The sequence below is a fragment of the Zingiber officinale genome, chromosome 3A (assembly GCF_018446385.1).
Source record: "Zingiber officinale cultivar Zhangliang chromosome 3A, Zo_v1.1, whole genome shotgun sequence".
Classification (NCBI taxonomy): Eukaryota; Viridiplantae; Streptophyta; class Magnoliopsida; order Zingiberales; family Zingiberaceae; genus Zingiber; species Zingiber officinale.
In genome coordinates this window covers 163993641-164012025 of record NC_055990.1, presented here as the reverse complement: position 1 = coordinate 164012025, position 18385 = coordinate 163993641, and positions in this window count along the sequence as shown.

Sequence of the window (18385 nt, the reverse complement as noted above, 5' to 3'; positions counted from 1 at the left end):
AAAAAAAATTCTAAGTCAAAAGATTCTAAGTTAGAAAAAGAATTTTGCAATCAATAAAACTTAATTAAATATTTTGAAAAATATTTTTGAATCAATAAAAGCAGAAAAAACTCTAAGTAAAATTTTAACTTAGGAAAAAATAATTTTTGAAAATTTTTCTAAACACTCTAAGTAAAAATTATTTTTGAAAATAGAATTTTAAAAAAAATTAATTATTAAAAAAATTTATGTCAAAATTTTGAAACATGTTTGAATAACTTTATAAAGCATTAAATAATTCTAGTATTAATGCTTTATTAATTAAACATTTATTTCAATATTTGGCTTCCAGGCAGTGGCGAGGCACTGGGCCTTCTTGGTTATTGGAGCAACAACCACTTTCTAGTCAAAGCCCATAAAGAAATTTTTGTTTAATTTTCTCACTTAAAGCGCTAACTTTGATTTTAAAATTTATACTAAGCAAGATTTAGCAACCCAATAAAGGTTCCAACCTACTGGATTAACTAAAAATTTCTTAGGGACATATTTTCTAGAGATATTTTTAATTTGCCCCTGGTGATATCTATAATACCAATTCAAATTATTGAACCTTCTAAAATTGGTTTTAGATGAGCAAGCAGAGTTTTTCAAGTTTTCTACTTGAATTTTTAAATTTTGAATTTCTAATTTTAATTTTTCATTTTCTAAATTTGATTTATCTAGCATTTCTAACGGACAAGATGTAGCTAATATTGCTTTTAAATCTTTATTTTTATTTTCTAATTTGCAGCAATCTTTTGTTAAAATTTTAATGAATTTAAACATTTTATCAGGAGGAAGAGATCGTACCTCACTTACCTTATCGATCTCGTTGTCGGTTTCTCCCCCTGAACTGCTGCTCTCTTCGAACGTGGCTCCCCCTTCATCGATGCTTTCGATGCTCATTTCGGAAGAGCTTGACTCGCAGTCGTCGTCTTGATGACTCGTCATTAACGCGAGCCCGGAGAACTCCTCGACTTCCGATTCCGACGACGTATCGTCCCACGTCGCTTTTAGGGCCTTGCGCTTTTGGATAGGCTTCTTACCCTTGTCCTTCCCTTTGTTCTTCAGTTTAGGGCAATTGTCCTTGACGTGCCCTTCTTCATCGCAATGGTAGAAGCGGATGTTTCTTTTCTTTCTTCCCTGCGGATGGTTAGATTTCCTAGATTTACAAATATTTTTAAATCGTCTTACCATCATTACCATTTCCTCGTCGTCGAGAGAAGATTCTGACTCAGGTTCGTCTCTCGAAGCTTTAAGAGCGACATTATTCTTGGGCTCCTTCGGACCTGCACATCTTGACTCATGCACTTCAAAAGTTGAAAAGAATTCGTCTAATGAAATTTTTTCTAGATCTTTTGAAATGTAAAAGGCATCTACTAGTGATGCCCATTTTGAGTTTCTAGGAAAGGAATTTAGGGCATACCTTAGCGAATCTCGGTTACTTACCTCTTCTCCGAGATTCGTAAGTCTAGTGATGAGTTCCTGAATCCTCGAGTGTAGATGTGCAATTGTTTCACCTTCTTCAAATCGGAGGTTTGTAAGCTGGTTACGAAGTAAATCCCGTCTTGCAAGTTTGGCTTCGGATGTTCCTTCGTGTAACTCCAGGAATTTCTCCCAAAGCTCCTTTGCCGAGTTGTAGGTACCGACTCGATTGACTTCTTGTGTTGGAAGTACACTTAGCAGATGGAATTCTGCTTTCTTGTTTGCCACGTGGTCAGCCTGCTCCTTCTTTGACCATTGATTTCTTGCTTTGCCCTCTGGTGCTTCATAGCCAAATTCCATTGTTAGTAATAAATCATAATCTGTTTCAAGAAATACCTCCATTCGATTTTTCCAGCTAGCGAAGTCCCCTTCGAATTTTGGTGCGTGGATGTTGGATCCGGCCATCTTGTTGCTTCGTTCGGCGGTTAGTCCTCCTGAAGCGCCTCGGCTCTGATACCACTTGTAGGACCGATGCGGCCGGGTAGAAGGGGGGGTTGAATAGCCCTGAAAAATCAAACACAACCCTTTCTCGTACGATTAAGCTAACACATAAAAAATAGATTAAACAGAAAATAAAGCATAAAAACGAGGCACCGAATTTAACTTGGTTACAACCGGGGAGGTTGTTAATCCAAGGATGAAGATCGCACTAAGAGCTCCTTCAGGCGGAGAAGCCTCGCACAGAAATATAGAAGCTAATCTAAACAGTGGAAGCACACAAGTGTTGTTTACAATTTCTGAACTGATGAAGAGCTTCTGGACCAAGGCTATATTTATAGCCTTGGTCGGGGCGCCTGGAAGGGTTCCGGGCGCCCTGGGGGGATAAAGTTTTATTCCCCAACGTTCAGATCACGTAAATCGTGATCTTGGTCAAAATCAGTGTCCGGGCGCCCGGAAGCATTCCGGGCGCCCCGGATTGGTTTCGGGCGCCCCGGAGCAAAAAGTCAATTGCGGTTGACTTTTTGTCCGGGACCACTTCTCCGTTAAGTCCCCGTCTCGGTCCAGGTCTTCTGCTCCGGATCCGCTTGATTGGGTGATCTCTGACATCCGGAATAGGGCTCACCCGAACCCATCTTCCGGTCTTCTCGAGCGTGCTTCCCTCCGGCTTCTCGTCCCTCGGAATTGCCGCGTGTCCCTTCTCGTCTACCAGCGTACTCATCCGCAGACTTCGTCCCTCGATCGCACCCCGTGCCGACCTTCGCGCTAGCTGCGTCTCTTGCTCCCTGAGCAATCTTCCGCTCCGACTTTCGTACCTCGGAACCATCGCGCGCACTTCCTTCTCGTCCGCCGGTGTACTCTTCCGCAGCGCCTCGTCCCTCGAACGCACCGCGTGCCGTCCTTCTCGCTAGCTGCGTCTTCCGCTCGAGTACCTATGCTCCTAAGCTCCTGCACACTTAGACACAAGGTTAGAAAACAACAGAACCTAACTTAACTTGTTGATCACACCAAAACCAACCTTGGGGTTCCAACACTTGGTGGTTCTCATCTCGGAAGATCATTGCCCACACAATGTCCGAGGTTAGAAGAGGAATACAGTAGAAGATCAAGAGGTCATTAAAAGTTCACAAAGAAAGGTATAACTAGTAATTATTTTCCGCATCATTCTAGTTTTATTTCTTTGTAAAAATACCAAATACAAGAGGCATGCAATTCTAGTTTTTCGAATTAGTTTTCGAAGTTGTGTTCTTTTGTTTTTTTCTTTTCCTTGTGATTTGATTGTTCTTAGAGGTTAACATAGGGTTATTATGGGAAGGTTAAATATTTAATTTCCTTAAAAGGCTTTATCTAGTCGGTGGTGGTTGCTCTCATATCCAAGAAGGTCATGTGCCTCGCCATGCAGTACTGGAAGCTGATTTTAGAAATAGATATTTAATTGTGACCTAGGTGATTTGGATCGAACGTGTTAAGTTCCGCAAGAGATCCAAGTCTAAATCTAAAAGAACAAATAAATTAAACTTAGGATCAAACGTGTTAAGTTCCGCAGGCGATCCAAGTTTAATTTAAAAGAACACACGGTAGCTAGGAAAAAGTTCAGACCTTTGTACAAAATTTTTGTACAGTGGAACCGATAGGTTTTTCGAGTAGCAACCAACACCTTCGTCAGGGACTCCCCCTATTTTCTAGGCATTGATATTTTATTGGATCGTCTTCATATGCATAGGATTGTAAAGAAGCTTTCCCATAGAGTAAAAAGTCTTCTATCGGTCAACAACCAAGCCACCTCACCTAGTGCGCCATCTCTGCAGCCTTCAAACATGATCAAATTTGTCGTTGTTTGTGGGAACTTTTTCTTAAATCTAAAGATCAGATATGGAAGAAGCTGGATGACTCACCACTATTAGTTTAACACAAGAAAATGTAGATTTGCTCATCAACACGCGAGCACAAAAATTATTGCAACAGCAATAACAATAACAAGCAGTACTGGTGGCATGCTACCGTCACCCCATCCTGTAACATCAACGATGACCCATCAAAGGAAAAGAGGAGTTCGAGAGGAGGGTCCTGCTCATCTATCTCCTGCGCCTCATTCTCTAATCCCGTGTCATCGAGCACTATTCTACATGTCGCCCAAATACATGGGCCAAGAAAGGCTCACTAGGAATCTTCTTGAGAAGCGCCTATTCAAGACGGGCGCAAGAGAAAAGCTCTAACAACTTGCAACTCCCTAAGTAGATTAGCATACCTTTCTCCCAGAGGCTGATAACCAGAAGATAAACTACCATAATATTACCAAACCCTGGCGATAGGGGAATACTCAGGGTCAATTGACCCAGAGAATCATCTCCTCAAATTTGAGCATGCCACCCTCTTGCATCAATATACTGACAATGTGAAGTACAAGGTGTTCCTCACTACACTTGTCGTCTTGGCAGAAAGATAGTTTAAGCGACTACCAGCCGAATCTATTTGCAATTTTAAGGATTTTCGCAAGGTTTTCCTTCATCATTTTGTCAATAGAGGTCGCTGTCAGAAAACACCCCTGAGCCTCTTCTCGCTCTGGCAGGAGCCCAAAGACACACTTAGGGCATATATCAAAAAATTGAATCAAATAGCTATGGATGAACCCATGACCACCACCGCGATTCTGGTGAGTGCCTTCTCCAAAGGGCTCACCGATAATGACTTCTTCCGCTCTTTGGTTAGGAGATCTCCAAAGAACTTCGATCATCTACTAGACCTAGCGACCGAGTTTATCAATGTCGAGGAGGCGCAGGCTGCCCAGAGGCAGGAGGTCACTGCCACAGCTACAACTCCGGCGCCCAAATGTTGAGCATTACCCGCTCCTCCATGTAGGGGACCTCAAACGGGTCCTCAACCTCATCATCAAGAACCACAGCTCCAGGGTGTGCAGCATGTAGAGGTTGAATGAGAATGATATTCTAAGCCTCCCCGGGGAGTTCTACGACGGTGGTGTACAATTCACTAATCAGCCACACATGACACCCAAAATTGTTATAATCTGGCAAATCGCCAAAACAATAATCAAAGATTCTGCTAACGCTCCCCTTAACTCAATCGTCACCCTTATCAATGGTTGAACAGCTCGCCTAGAAGAGACCGACTTGAGGTCGAGCAGCGCTAAAGAACACTCCACCACCAACAGACCAAGTACAAGTTCTTGTTTGAGTCCAGCTAGAGCTCCCAACCCAGCAGGAGGAGAATCACAATAACGCCGCTCGAGGCGATATTGGCATGATCGCCGAGGGTCCAACTGATGGAGACTCTAATAGAGCGAGAAAGTCACACGCTCGTCGCTTGGATATTCACTTTATTGGCTCGGTCAGCTCCAATCAAACCAAGCGGTCGAGCCTGAAGTCAGCTTTGGACCTAATGACCTAGCGGTGGTGGAAGCCCCCTATGACGATGCTTTAATAATCAAGGCTATTCTAGTCAATTATAATATTCATCGTACTTTTATTGACACAGACAGCTCAATCAATATTTTCTTTAAACAAGCATTTGAGCAGCTACAAATAGACCCAAGCGAGCTCCAACCCATGGTCACACCTCTGTATAGGTTCATGGGTAATGAGGTCCAATCGCTTGGTCAAATAAAGTTGGTCATATCCTTAGGAGCGGAACCCATAATGAGGACACACCGATCGACTTTCATAGTCATGGATGCGCCCTCAGCCTATAATATAATTTTGGGCTAGCCAACCATGAATGAATTTCAGGCGATCGTCTCAACCTTCTTCCTGAAAGTGAAATTCTCTATGGATGACCAGGTGGATGAAGTCAATGGGAATCAACTAGTATCACGCAAGTGCTACATAGAAATTATCAAGACCGAGGCCAATTCTGCCCGAAAGATGCAATGAATAGAAGTCAACATTATCCAGGAGGCACCGCCCACACTAGTCTATGAAGAGGAGGAGGTTCAAATTCAGCCAGACCGACCGGAAGCCACCACCCAAGTAGTTGCGACCTACCTCTAGAGCTCAAAGAAGTGTTTGTTGCGTGTTTAACATATAACAATGATGTTTTTGCTTAGGAGCCCAAGGAAATCATAGGCGTCTCACCCACGATCATGGAGCATGTCCTCCATTGTCTTTTCTGAAGCTTGACCAGTCAAGGAAAGAAAAAATACTATGGAGCTGATCAGAACAAGATTATCTGCACAGAAGTAGATAAGTTACTGGAGGCCAGCTAAAATCCGAGAGGTGCAGTTCCCCAGCCGGTTGGCCAACGTGGTCCTGGTGTCTAAGCCAGGAAACAAGTGGAGGGTCTGCATCGACTTCAAAGACCTAAACAAAGCCCCCCTCACGTTAGGGGGTGATGACGAGGGTCCAGAAGCGGGAGTTCCCTACGCACATTCAGATAAGCCCCCCTCATGTTAGGGACCAAGAACCAGGAAAAAAGTCCCCAGAGCAGATCCTCCGACGCTCAAGTCAGGTACTTTTCCCCCATAAGAATAGTAAAATTGTATAAAGTAAAAGACAAATGCGAAAAGTGAGAGAGCGTACCTGCGTAAGAGAGAGAACCCCTTTTTTTATATGACAATGTATACTTCTGGTTTCTGGCAAATGTCAAGGAATGTCGGGTGTCAGACATTATCTGGGGATAAGTGTCACGTGGTATCCTATCATAGGTTACAGGAAGGTTCTTCTGGTAATGAGTCATGGACCATTGGAATATACCCTAACACACAGCGATTATTCTCTGATAGGTGATTGTGATTCTTTAGCTTAATTGTCGTGTAGTGACCTACCGACTTTAAGGGAGAAGCTTTGGTTGACTAATCTATCCAGACCAACATATCCTAACCTGTAAGCCCTGGTCTGTGAATCCTGACATGTACAGCCTATCCTGAAAGCTTCGTTCTATAAATACTGACCAGCATAGCCTGACTGGTAAGTTCTGTTCTGTAAATCCTAACCTGCACCTGGAAGCCCTATTCTGTAAATCCTGACCCGCATAGCCTGACTGGTAAGTCCTGCTCTGTAAATCCTGACCCAGAAGCCCTATTCTGTAAATCTTGACCGGACTGGTTCCTTCCCCTTCTTCCTTATTCCTGATGTTATTTTCCCGGCTTTTTGACCAGAGCACCTCAACCAGCGCGCCCATTCACACTCCCGACCTGGATCTCTTACTCGAACAACCTTTTTGATCCCTTGACCTGGATATTCCAACCGAGCATTCAGAGTAAACTCCTGATCTGGGCCTTTTGCCCAAGTAACCTATCTTAGTTTCTGGCCTGGAACTCCAGACCTAGTGTTAGTTGGATCACGGCCCCCTTGACTCACTACCACGTTCCCTTGACTTCTTACTGTCACGTCTCCTTGACTCCTAACTGACACGTCTCCTTGATTCCTAGCTACCACGTCCCCTTGACTCCTGACTGCCACGTCCCCTTGACTTCTGACTGTCACATCCCTTTGACTAGGTCCTACTTTTATGCACCATATCAGTGATGATTAATTATATTTTATAATGTGGGGGAGTATAATTTGCTTTCAATTTGGATTTTCAGTTTTTAGAAATAAAATTTACGGTAAAAGAACACATTTGGTATTATGTTTACTACGTGGTTATTTTTTCCATCCATATTAGTTTTATATTTTTTTTAAAAAAAATATTAAACTAACGCGCCTATTATAACTAAACAACTGTACATGCTAAAGTGAAGAAATTTATCATAATTGAATGATATAAAATAATATATATGGCTATAAAAGTATTCCTTATATGTTAGTGAAGGAAGCGGGAAGCCCAATTTTAATTAAACTATTTAATATGATTAGCTATAATTAACAGCAAAAATATATTTTAAATTTCTTTTAAAATATTTTAGAATTAATTATTTGTAATTGTGCTCTTTCATTTTATTGTTTACTTAAAATTCATGATTTTTCATTTAGAAATTCAATCCATTTTCCTTTAATTTTCATCTTAAATATTTTAATTTAATTGATATATATATATATATATAATAGCTAGATGATCATGTGTTAGAAAAACTGGACAAAATCAAACCCATTCCTTCATTTCTTTTCAGATTAATATTCATTTTTCCACAAAGGAATTAAACAACATCTTAGAAAAGGATTCGGCATATATATCCCTTCTTTATTTAACAAGCTAGCCATTAATTATTAATAACTTGGGCAACAGCAGATATGCTCATAGCAGCTAGGAGCCCTTACTTGAGGAGCACCGCACACAACGATGCAATCTTCAATTACGTTGCAAAAGCTTTCAGACAAGCAAACATGATCACCTGCAAATTAAATTTCACGTACATAGTGCAACTCAACATGAATTAAATTAAACGATATCGATCTACTTATAATTAGTTTAGAAATTAATCTAATAACTAATCAATGCATGCGCTACACGTACCAGCAGTTTGGTCATTGGGGACGATATCAGATTTGGCGACAACGAAGGAGGAGAGAAGGAGGGCGACGATGAAAAGGAGAAAGCAGTAGTGCTTGGAAGCCATTTCCTTCTTTTCTGAGCAAGCCAAGGTTTTTGTTTCTTAAAAACTAGTTCGGTAGAATATTTAAAAGATTGTGATAATCGGTTATATTTATAGTGCGTGGAGGAAATCTTAAACGGAATCTTCTTCAGCTTTTATTGTGCCATAAAAATCATTCAATTTGGATTTTCATTTTTGAAAAAAAATAAAATTTAATGTAAACGAACATACAAGTACAATTAACCTGATTAGTTTTTTCATTAACATTCTAGTTTTAACTTTATATATATATATATATATATATATATATATATATTACAAAAAAAAAATATTAAACTAATGCACATATTAGTTAACTATACGAGATCTCACGAGATCTACTATTAATAATTTGGATATATATATGGAATCTAAAGATTTTGTCAAAATATATTATGCATTCTACTATTTATAGCTAGGGGAGGAAATCCTAAATGAAATCTTCCAATTTTTGTTTTTTTGTTTTTTGCGCATTAAGAATCTTCCAATTTGGTTTTTTCATATTTTTTTTAAAATAAAATTTAATATAAAGTAACATACAATTAATCTAGTTATTAATTTTTTTTCCTCCATATTCTAATTTTAACTATATATATATATATATATATATATATATATATATATATATATATATATATATATATATATATATATATATATATATATATATATATATATATATATATATACGATTTTGATATCCTGCGCGTCCGCACAGTGCGCGACTACGCGACTACGCGACTATGCGCGCGCGCAGGATATCAATCGTTTTAGTTTTTTTTTTTATTTTTGAATTAAAAAAAATAATTAAAATATTTTTTAAAAATTTTATTTCTAGGTTCAGACTTTGGGTTATAATATCAAAGTTATTTTTTTTAGATTTTACCTCTAGGGTTCAGGCTTTGGGTTATAGTATTAAAGTTATTTAGGATTCAAGCTTTGGGTTATAGTATCAAAATTATTTTTTTTAAAATTTTACCTCTAGGGTTCAGGCTTTGGGTTATAGTATCAAAGCTTTTTTTATATATATATTTTACCTCTAGGGTTTAGGCTTCCCAATTAGGTTATAGTGTTTGGTTTAAAAAAAATTAAAATAAAATTAATTTAAGTATTTATTGAGTATTGTAATATGTTGAGGGGATATATTAATGTATTAGAAATTTATATAAGAAAATATTAAATTTTTTAAATTCAAAATATTAAAAAAATAATAATTAAAAAAAAACTTGATATTGTGCGCGACGCGCACAGTCGCGCACAATATCAAATCTATATATATATATATATCAAATCCAGAAGATAACATGACGGTCAAAGTCAAGATGACATACTGGTCAAAGTTAATACAGAGAACATTTCCCCACCTGACTCTAATTGTTTGCCCAACGCTAAGTCTCACCGGACCAGCCTGGTCAGATTCTGAGCCATGTGAAAAAGCGTCAATCGACCCTTAAGCTGGTCGAACCTAAGGAGTTCGGTGCTTTACTCTTGAGATGGAAAGACAGCATGTCTGATTATTCAATGGCCGACCAAGTTTAAGGGTGGCCGACCTTATAACCCATTCCATACGAGCCATTATATGCACACTTGGTCGATCCTATTACTGATCACCCCATATTGGTTTCCAAATGATGATATGCTTATGTAGCTGATCGATAAAAGCACCGGACGGATTCATATGGTTATATACTTGTACCTTATATAAACAAAGGTAAGATAGTTCCCTTCATAAATCCGGCTAGAATTCTAGAGGCATCTTACTTGTGAGTTATTAAATGCCTGGCTGGCCAAAAGGCCGACCGGACCTAAGGCACTTCAGCTTAAAGAACCAATTGCGCCTCCCAGAACATAGCTTCATTTCTCCAAGCGGCGCATTATATGCCCAAGCGGTCAAATAAAGACCGGTAGGACTTAAGGCACTCGGCCTCATACATTTCTCTACGCATGCCAGCCAAACAAAGGCCAGCCGGGCTTAAGGCACTTAGCCTCATACATTTCTCTACGCATACTCGGCCAAATATAGACCAGCCGAGTTTCAGGCACTTAGCCTCATAAATCTCTCTATGCAAGCCCGGTTAGCAGCCGGGTCTAAGGCACTCAACTCCATATTGATTCCCGAATAGATTTCCAACATGCATAGTTTGTCATACGGCTTCTTGAACAGATTTCTAGCACGCCCAATGTATCATATTATTTGTAGAGCAGAATGTTAATACTATGCAGAACATAACTAAGCAGTTCAATATAAGAACAGACATAAAGACGACCGGCCTTATTGGTCTGCCAAGATATATTCTGCATACAACAGAAGCAGATAATCCTGATAGTTGTTGGTTGCTACTCGGAATATCGTATCAGTTCCCCCGTACAAAAATTTTGTACAAGTCCTAAACCTTTCCTAACAACCTATTGTGTTCTTTAGAAATTAAATTTGGAATCACAAACAGAACTTAACATTATTGATTCTAAATTCAACTTATCTATTCTTAGAAGTTTAGACTTAGATCGTAACTAATGCTTAACATTATTAATCCAAATCCACCTATGTTACAAATTCGATTAAATATTTATTTCAGATATCGGCTTCCAGGTTAAACATGGCGAGGCACTAGGCCTTCTTGGGTATGGAATCATCCACCACTTCCTAGACAAAGCCTTTCAACGAAATTCAATATTTAATCTCCTTATAGTAACCCTAGGTTTAACCATTAAGAACAATCGAATCACAAAATCGAAAAATAAAAGAAACACAAAATGGAAACATAAATTCGATAGCCTAGAATCATTAGCCTCTTGTGTTTGATATTTCAAGATCTAAACAAAAGAATAAACTAGTTATGATGCATAAACTAATAACTAGTTATACCTTTTGTAGCTTATAGACCTCACGATCTTCTATCGTATTCCTCTTCTTATCTCGGACGTCGTGTGGGCGGCGATCTACCGAGATGAGAATTCACCCAAGCCTCCTTCTCCTTGCAAGTTTTGGCCACCAACAATCTCCTTGAGATGAAGAACTTCGGCCACCAACCAAGTTCCAAGGGATGCTAAGAAACAAAGCCTCCTTTCTCTATTTCTTCTCCAAGCAAAATCCAACCATCAACCAAGCTCCAAGGGTTGACGTCGCCGGCCACCAAAGAAGGAGAGGAATAATAGATGAGGGCCGGCCACCACCAAGGAAGAGAGGAGAGGAATAATAGATGTGTTCTATGGTGAGGCACTTCTACCCTCTTTTTTATATTCCTTGGTCTTGACAAATAAGGAAAGTTTTAATTAAAACTTCCTTAATTTTCTTGCCAATGATAGGAAAATTTAATTTTAAAAATTCCTTTTATTTTATTAATGGCCGACCACCTCAAATCCTCCAAACAAGGAAAGTTTTAAACATAAAATTAAAACTTCTTAATTTGTTTCTGAAAATTTTTAAAATAAAATTTTTTCATTTAAAAAGTCCCTTCATGGTTGCTTATAAAAGGAAACTTTTATAAATTAAAATCTCTCTATTAAAACATATGGATAACTACAAAAAGAAAAGTTTTCTCTAAAATTAAAATCTTTCTTTTAACTATAAATAAGGAAAGATATTAAACATTTCTCTTAATCCTTCGTAGAAACTATAAAAGGTAAAATTTAATTTTAAAACTCTCTTTTAAAATCATGTCTTCCACATTAGGAAAGATTTTAAAATAAAATTATTTTTATTTTTATTGTGGCCAGCCACCTAAACTTGGGCTCCAAGCTAGGGTCGGCCACCACTTGATTCATCCAAGGCTTATCTTAGTCGGCCCTTGCTTAGGCTCCAAGCGTGGCTTGGTCGACCACCTATGGATGGGTAAGAAGGTGGGTTTAGGTGGGTATATAAAACTTTATAAATAAGAGGCTACGACAGGGACCGAGAGGAGGAATTTGTTTTGGTCTCCCGATGAACTTGAGCTTCCCGTGTTCGCCCCAAACACCCAACTCGAGTTCATCAATAATATCTCATTCCACTAAAAAATTATTATTGCACTACCACACCAATCTCATATTACTATATGGGCTACTTTTTATCATGAGTGTGTTGATCTCCCTGTGTTTAAGATATTATATGTCCACTAATTAAATGAGTTACTGATAACTCAATTAATATCTAGCTCCAAGAGTAGTGTCACTCAACCTTATCGTCATGTTGGACTAAGTCCACCTGCAGGGTTTACATGACATTCCTTATGAGCTCCTCAAGGGGACATCATCAACCTAGATTACTAGGACACAGTTTCATTCTATAATCAACAACACACCATATAAATAATATCATTTCCCAACTTATCGGACCTATTGATTTAACGAGTTAAATCGCAGTACCCTTTGATAAATTAAAAAAATAAGTATCAAGTATATGTGTTTGTTATTATATCATGATTAAGAGTACACACTTCCATAATAATAGAGGTATTGTTCTTTTATATAGTCAGATAAAAAGAAACTACCTCAAATGGTCCTGCTCAATACACTCAAAGTGTACTAGTGTAATTTTATAGTCAATATAAACTAATGCCAAATTACACTACGACTATTCCAATGGTTTGTTCCTTTCCATCTTAGTCGTGAGCTACTTTTTATAACTTATAAGGAACTGATAGCATGATCTTCTGCGTGTGACACCACACACCATGTTATCTACAATATAAATTAATTAAACAACTACACTTGGCATATAAATGTAGGCATTTGACCAATGTGATTCTTTATTTCAAAATAAATGTTTACAAAAAGCTCGACTTTTAGTATACACTCTAACAATATCATCCTTCATTACATAACTAATCAGCTTAAGGCATGATCTGGCTTAAAAATGGTCGGTCTTATAGACCGGCCAGAATATACTCAACTGATAACATGAGCAGAGAATCTTAATAACTTGTCAAAGAATATTCCACTGGAACCTTCTGCAAGGACTATTGTGTCTCCCATCAATCGTCCACTTATAACAGCATATTCCTTGAACAACTTCAGCAAAGGCATAAGCTATAAACGACAAAAGAGGTATACATATGAGTGAATAGAAGATTTCTCGGACAATTATTGCATATTGTCCATGTTGTATACTCTCCTTTATGTAACAACTTCTTACATACTTTTCCACCCCATGATCGTGGAAATTATGAGAGGTGGTATATAAAGGGGAGTCCTCTCTGTGGACGAAGCACGTTCTCTGAACATCTGCAACTTACTCTCATGCGAACGTTCTCTACTGTTCACCTGTCTAAACTTGTACTGACTTGAGCGTCAGAGGGCCTTAGCCTAGGATTCCCCTTTGGTTTCTAGGCATTGACATTGCTTTTCTGTGGAGTAAAAAATCTTCTACCAGTCAGTCATCAAACCACCACATGCACCTAGTGTGTCATCTCTGTAGCTTTCAGACATGATCAAATTTGGCGCTGTGTATGGGAACTTTCACCTGAATCTATAGATCAGAGATGAAAGAAGTTGAACGACTCATCACCGTTACTTTAAGGCAAGAAGATTTAGATTTGCTCATCAACGCCCGAGCACAAAAATTATTACAACAACAACAAGTAGCTACTGGTGGCATGCTGTCGTCGCCCCATCCTGTAGCATCAACAATGACCCATCAAAAGGAAAGAGGAGTTTGGAGGAGGGCCCCGCTCATCTACCTCCCATGGCTCATTCTCCAATCCCGCGTCATCGAGCACCATTCCGCACACTACCCAAATACATGGGCTAAGAAGGGATAAACTAGGAATCTTCTAGAGAAGCGCTTGTTCAAGATGGGCACAAGGGAAAAGCTCCAGCAACTTGCAGCTCTCCTGAGCAGATTAGCACCCATTTCTCCCAGAGGGTACTAGAAGATAAACTGTCAAAACATTACCAAACCCTAGTGATAAGGGAATACTGAGGGTCAACTGACCATGAGAATCATCTCCTCAAATTTGAGCACGCCGCCCTCCTACATCAATATACTGACAATGTGAAGTACAGGGTGTTCCTCACAACACTAGCTGGCTCGGCACTAAAATGGTTTAAGCTATTACCATCCGAATCTATTCGTAGTTTTAAGCATTTATGTAAGGTTTTCTTTCATCATTTCACTAATAGTCACTGCTATCATAAGAAACCCTGAGCCTCTTATTACTCAAGCAGGGTCTTATTACTCAAACAGGGGTTCAAAGAGACTCGTAGGGCCTATATCAAAAAAACTCAATCAAATGGCTATGGATGTCCCCACGGCCACCACCGAGATTTTGGTGAGTGTCTTCTCCCAAGGGCTTACCAAAAATGACTTATTCCGCTCCTTGGTTAGGAAACCTCCAAGGAACTTCGATCATCTACTAGACCGAGTGATCAAGTTTATCAATGTTGAGGAGGTGGAGACTGGCCGGAGGAAGGAGGTCACCACCCCAACTATAGCTCCGCCGCTCAAGTGCTGAGCATTACCCACTCCTCCACCTAGGGGACCCCGAACGGATCCTCAACCTCATCATCAAAAACCACGGCCTCAATCTATGTAACATGTTGAGGTCGAACGAGAACAATATCCTGAGTTGCCCCGCGAAGCTCCACGACAATGATGCACATTTCACCGGTCAGCCACGCATGACACCCAATATTGTTATAATCTAGCAAATCACTAGAACAACAATCAAAGATTCCACCGACGCTTCGCTTCACCAAATCGCTGCCCTTATCAACGGTCGAACGGCTCGCTTAGAAGAGATTGGCGAGAGGTCGAGCAGCACCAAAGAACACCTCCATCGCCAGCAAACCGAGCGCAAGCTCCCGCCCGAATCCAGCTAGAACTCCCAACCTGACAGGAGGAGAATCATAATAATACCACCCGAGGCGATATTAGCATGATCGCCAAGGGTCCAATTGATGGAGACTCTAATCGAGCTAGAAAGTCACCCGCTCACGGCTTGGATATTCATGTGGTTGGCTCAGTTGGCTGCAGTACAGAGTAGGCGGCTGGGCCTAAAATCAGCTTTATACCCAAAGACTGAGAGGGGGTGGAAGTCCCTCATGATGATGCTTTAATAATTAAGGATGTTATAGTCAATTATAATATTCAGCATACTTTTGTTGACACAGGCAGGTCAATCAACATTATCTTCAAACATGCATTTCATCAATTGCAAATAGACCCGAGCGAGCTCCAACCCATGGTCTTACCTCTATGAGGGTATCATGGATAATGAGGTCCACCCGCTCAGCCAAATAAATTTAGCCATATATTTAGGGTATGAGCCCCTAATGAGGACACGTCGATTGACGTTCATAGTCATGGACGTGTCCTCGACTTACAACGTCAATTTGGGTCGACCCATCTTGAATAAAATTAACTTGATTATTATTTTCATCTACATTCTAGTTTTAACTTTATATATATATATATATATATATTCCATTTAAAAAAACTAATGCACACATTAGTTAACTATAAGAGATCTCAGAGATGTACTGCTTATATTTACTCACCTTATCTCCTATTAATAATTTGGATATATATGGAATCCAAAGATTTTATCAAGAAATATTATGCATTCTACTATTTATAGCTCGGGGAGGAAATCCTTAACGGAATCTTCCAATTCTTTTTTTTTTCATTAAGAATCTTCCAATTTGAATTTTTCATATTTTTAAAGTAAATTTTTTTTTAAAAAAAAAAAGGAGCATACGATTAATCATGATTTTTTATCCACATTCTAGTTTTAACTTTATATATATATATATATATATATTGAACTAATGCGCATAAGAGATGTCACGAATTTAGGGCTCATGTTCCTTCACCTTAGCTATTAATATATATATATATATATATATATATATATATATATATATATATATAAACCAATGCGCATAAGAGATGTCACGAATTTAGGGCTCATGTTCCTTCACCTTAGCTCCTATTAATAATTTGGATTTATATCTAATCCAAAGACTTTATCAAAAAAATATTATGCATTCTACTATTTATAGTGCAGTGCGGGGCGGAAATCTTAAACGGAGTCTTCTAATTTCAATTAATTTGGTTTTAAGTTTATAGAGGAGTTTGGCTGAGTGATTACTGTAGCCGGACTGTAGCACGCGGAAGAGATCAGATCCTCATTTTTATGTCTCCGTATCTTTTCGTCGATCGGACGGGCTAGATCATATCTCAAGGATGTAGTGTACATCATGAGATTATCAGGACCGTCCGATCGACAAGGGAACACGGGGACATGAAAATCTCGGGACGGAGGATCTGATCTCCACACGGAATGGTATGCGTTGCAGCATTGAGCGCCTGTACTGAGGTGTCTGGATTTATTATTTTTTTAAAAAAAAATAATATTTTCTTAAAAGAAATATTATACTACATGCCACTTAATGTTTTTAATCTTAAACACTAATTAAAAATTTTATTAGTTTAAATTTATTATAATCGAATTCCTAAATTTAAAAATTATAAACTCTAAATATATTAAATATACCCTGTGAGTGTTTAAAATTTATAATTTTTAATACTATAACCTAAGAGAATCCTGAACCCTAGAAAGAAAATTTTATTGGCTCAAAGATATTATAACTCAATTCTTAAATTTTAAAATTTTAAATGCTAAATACATATAATATATCCTAAAAATTTATTTTTTTAAAAAAAAACTACTTCAAACTCGTGGCGCCTGGAGTGAATCTCGGTGCCTGAATTCACTCCTGGCGCCTGGATTCACTCCTGACCCTCCAAATCCTATATATATACACATAATATTTAACTATAAGAGATCTCACAAAATTTACTGCACATGTTCACTCACCATACCTCATATTAATAATTTAGATATATGTTGATCTTATCCACATTGATGAAGAATGTGGTTTCACTGTTGACTCTGTGAAGACTTTGCTACACTCCACTCTATAAAACAAAAAATGTCAATGTTTGATCAGGGGAGGGGTCTCTAATGTTGATCCTTCGACGCTCAAGTCAATTACCGGAATAGTAGAAGGGCAATATAGAACCATAGCAACAACATATATGAGCGTAATCGTAAATAACACATACCTTCATCGGTGTATGGACCCCTTTTTATATAGCCCTGTAGCGGATGTGTACGTTTCTCAATGCACGAGCACATCTCCCCAACTATCCTATAAAAAGACATGTTAGAAAAGTATCACTGACACATTCCCTTTACAGGGCGTGCAGATCTCTGACATGATATTAAAAGCTTCCGCCGTATAATTTACCGGCGAACCATGCCCTGTTGTCAGCGGCACTAACTCCAAGAATGATATGATGAACTGAGCAAGGGGTCCCACTGTTTGGCTAAGTGACAGAGTCGCTGGGTCGGGATTCCCTGCTCGATCGTTCGAGGTTATCCCTCTTCACGACCGACCGACACATTTGTCCGTTCATAGTTCTATCGGACATGAGATCTGGTTGAACTAACTCTCAATGGGTCTTCACCGTTGCGCATGCCTGCTCCCCTCTCTTCAGTCGGGCTGATCGAGCCCTCCTTTTGTCGAACAAGCTCGAATATTTGATCGGGATACTACTGTTTTCGCTCGGCCAACTTTGATGATCAAATGATTCTATATCGTTGACCACATTAATTTTGACCTCCGCATTAATTATTTTTCTCACCTTTTACTCGTTCTTGATGGGCCATCTTACCACCACATCATATATGGAATCGAGAAATTCTGTAAAGAAATATTATACATTTGGCTTAAATTAATTTATTTTTTAAAAAAAAAAATCTCACCGAGGAGAGAAACCTCTCTAGAAGTGAACATCCCACTAAAATTGAATCGACCCGATCCCACTAAATTAATTTTAAATTAAACTTATAATTTTTTCGATCAATCAATAAAAAATTAATTAACTTGATCGATAATCAAATTAATTATTTTTTAAAATTTAAAAAATATATT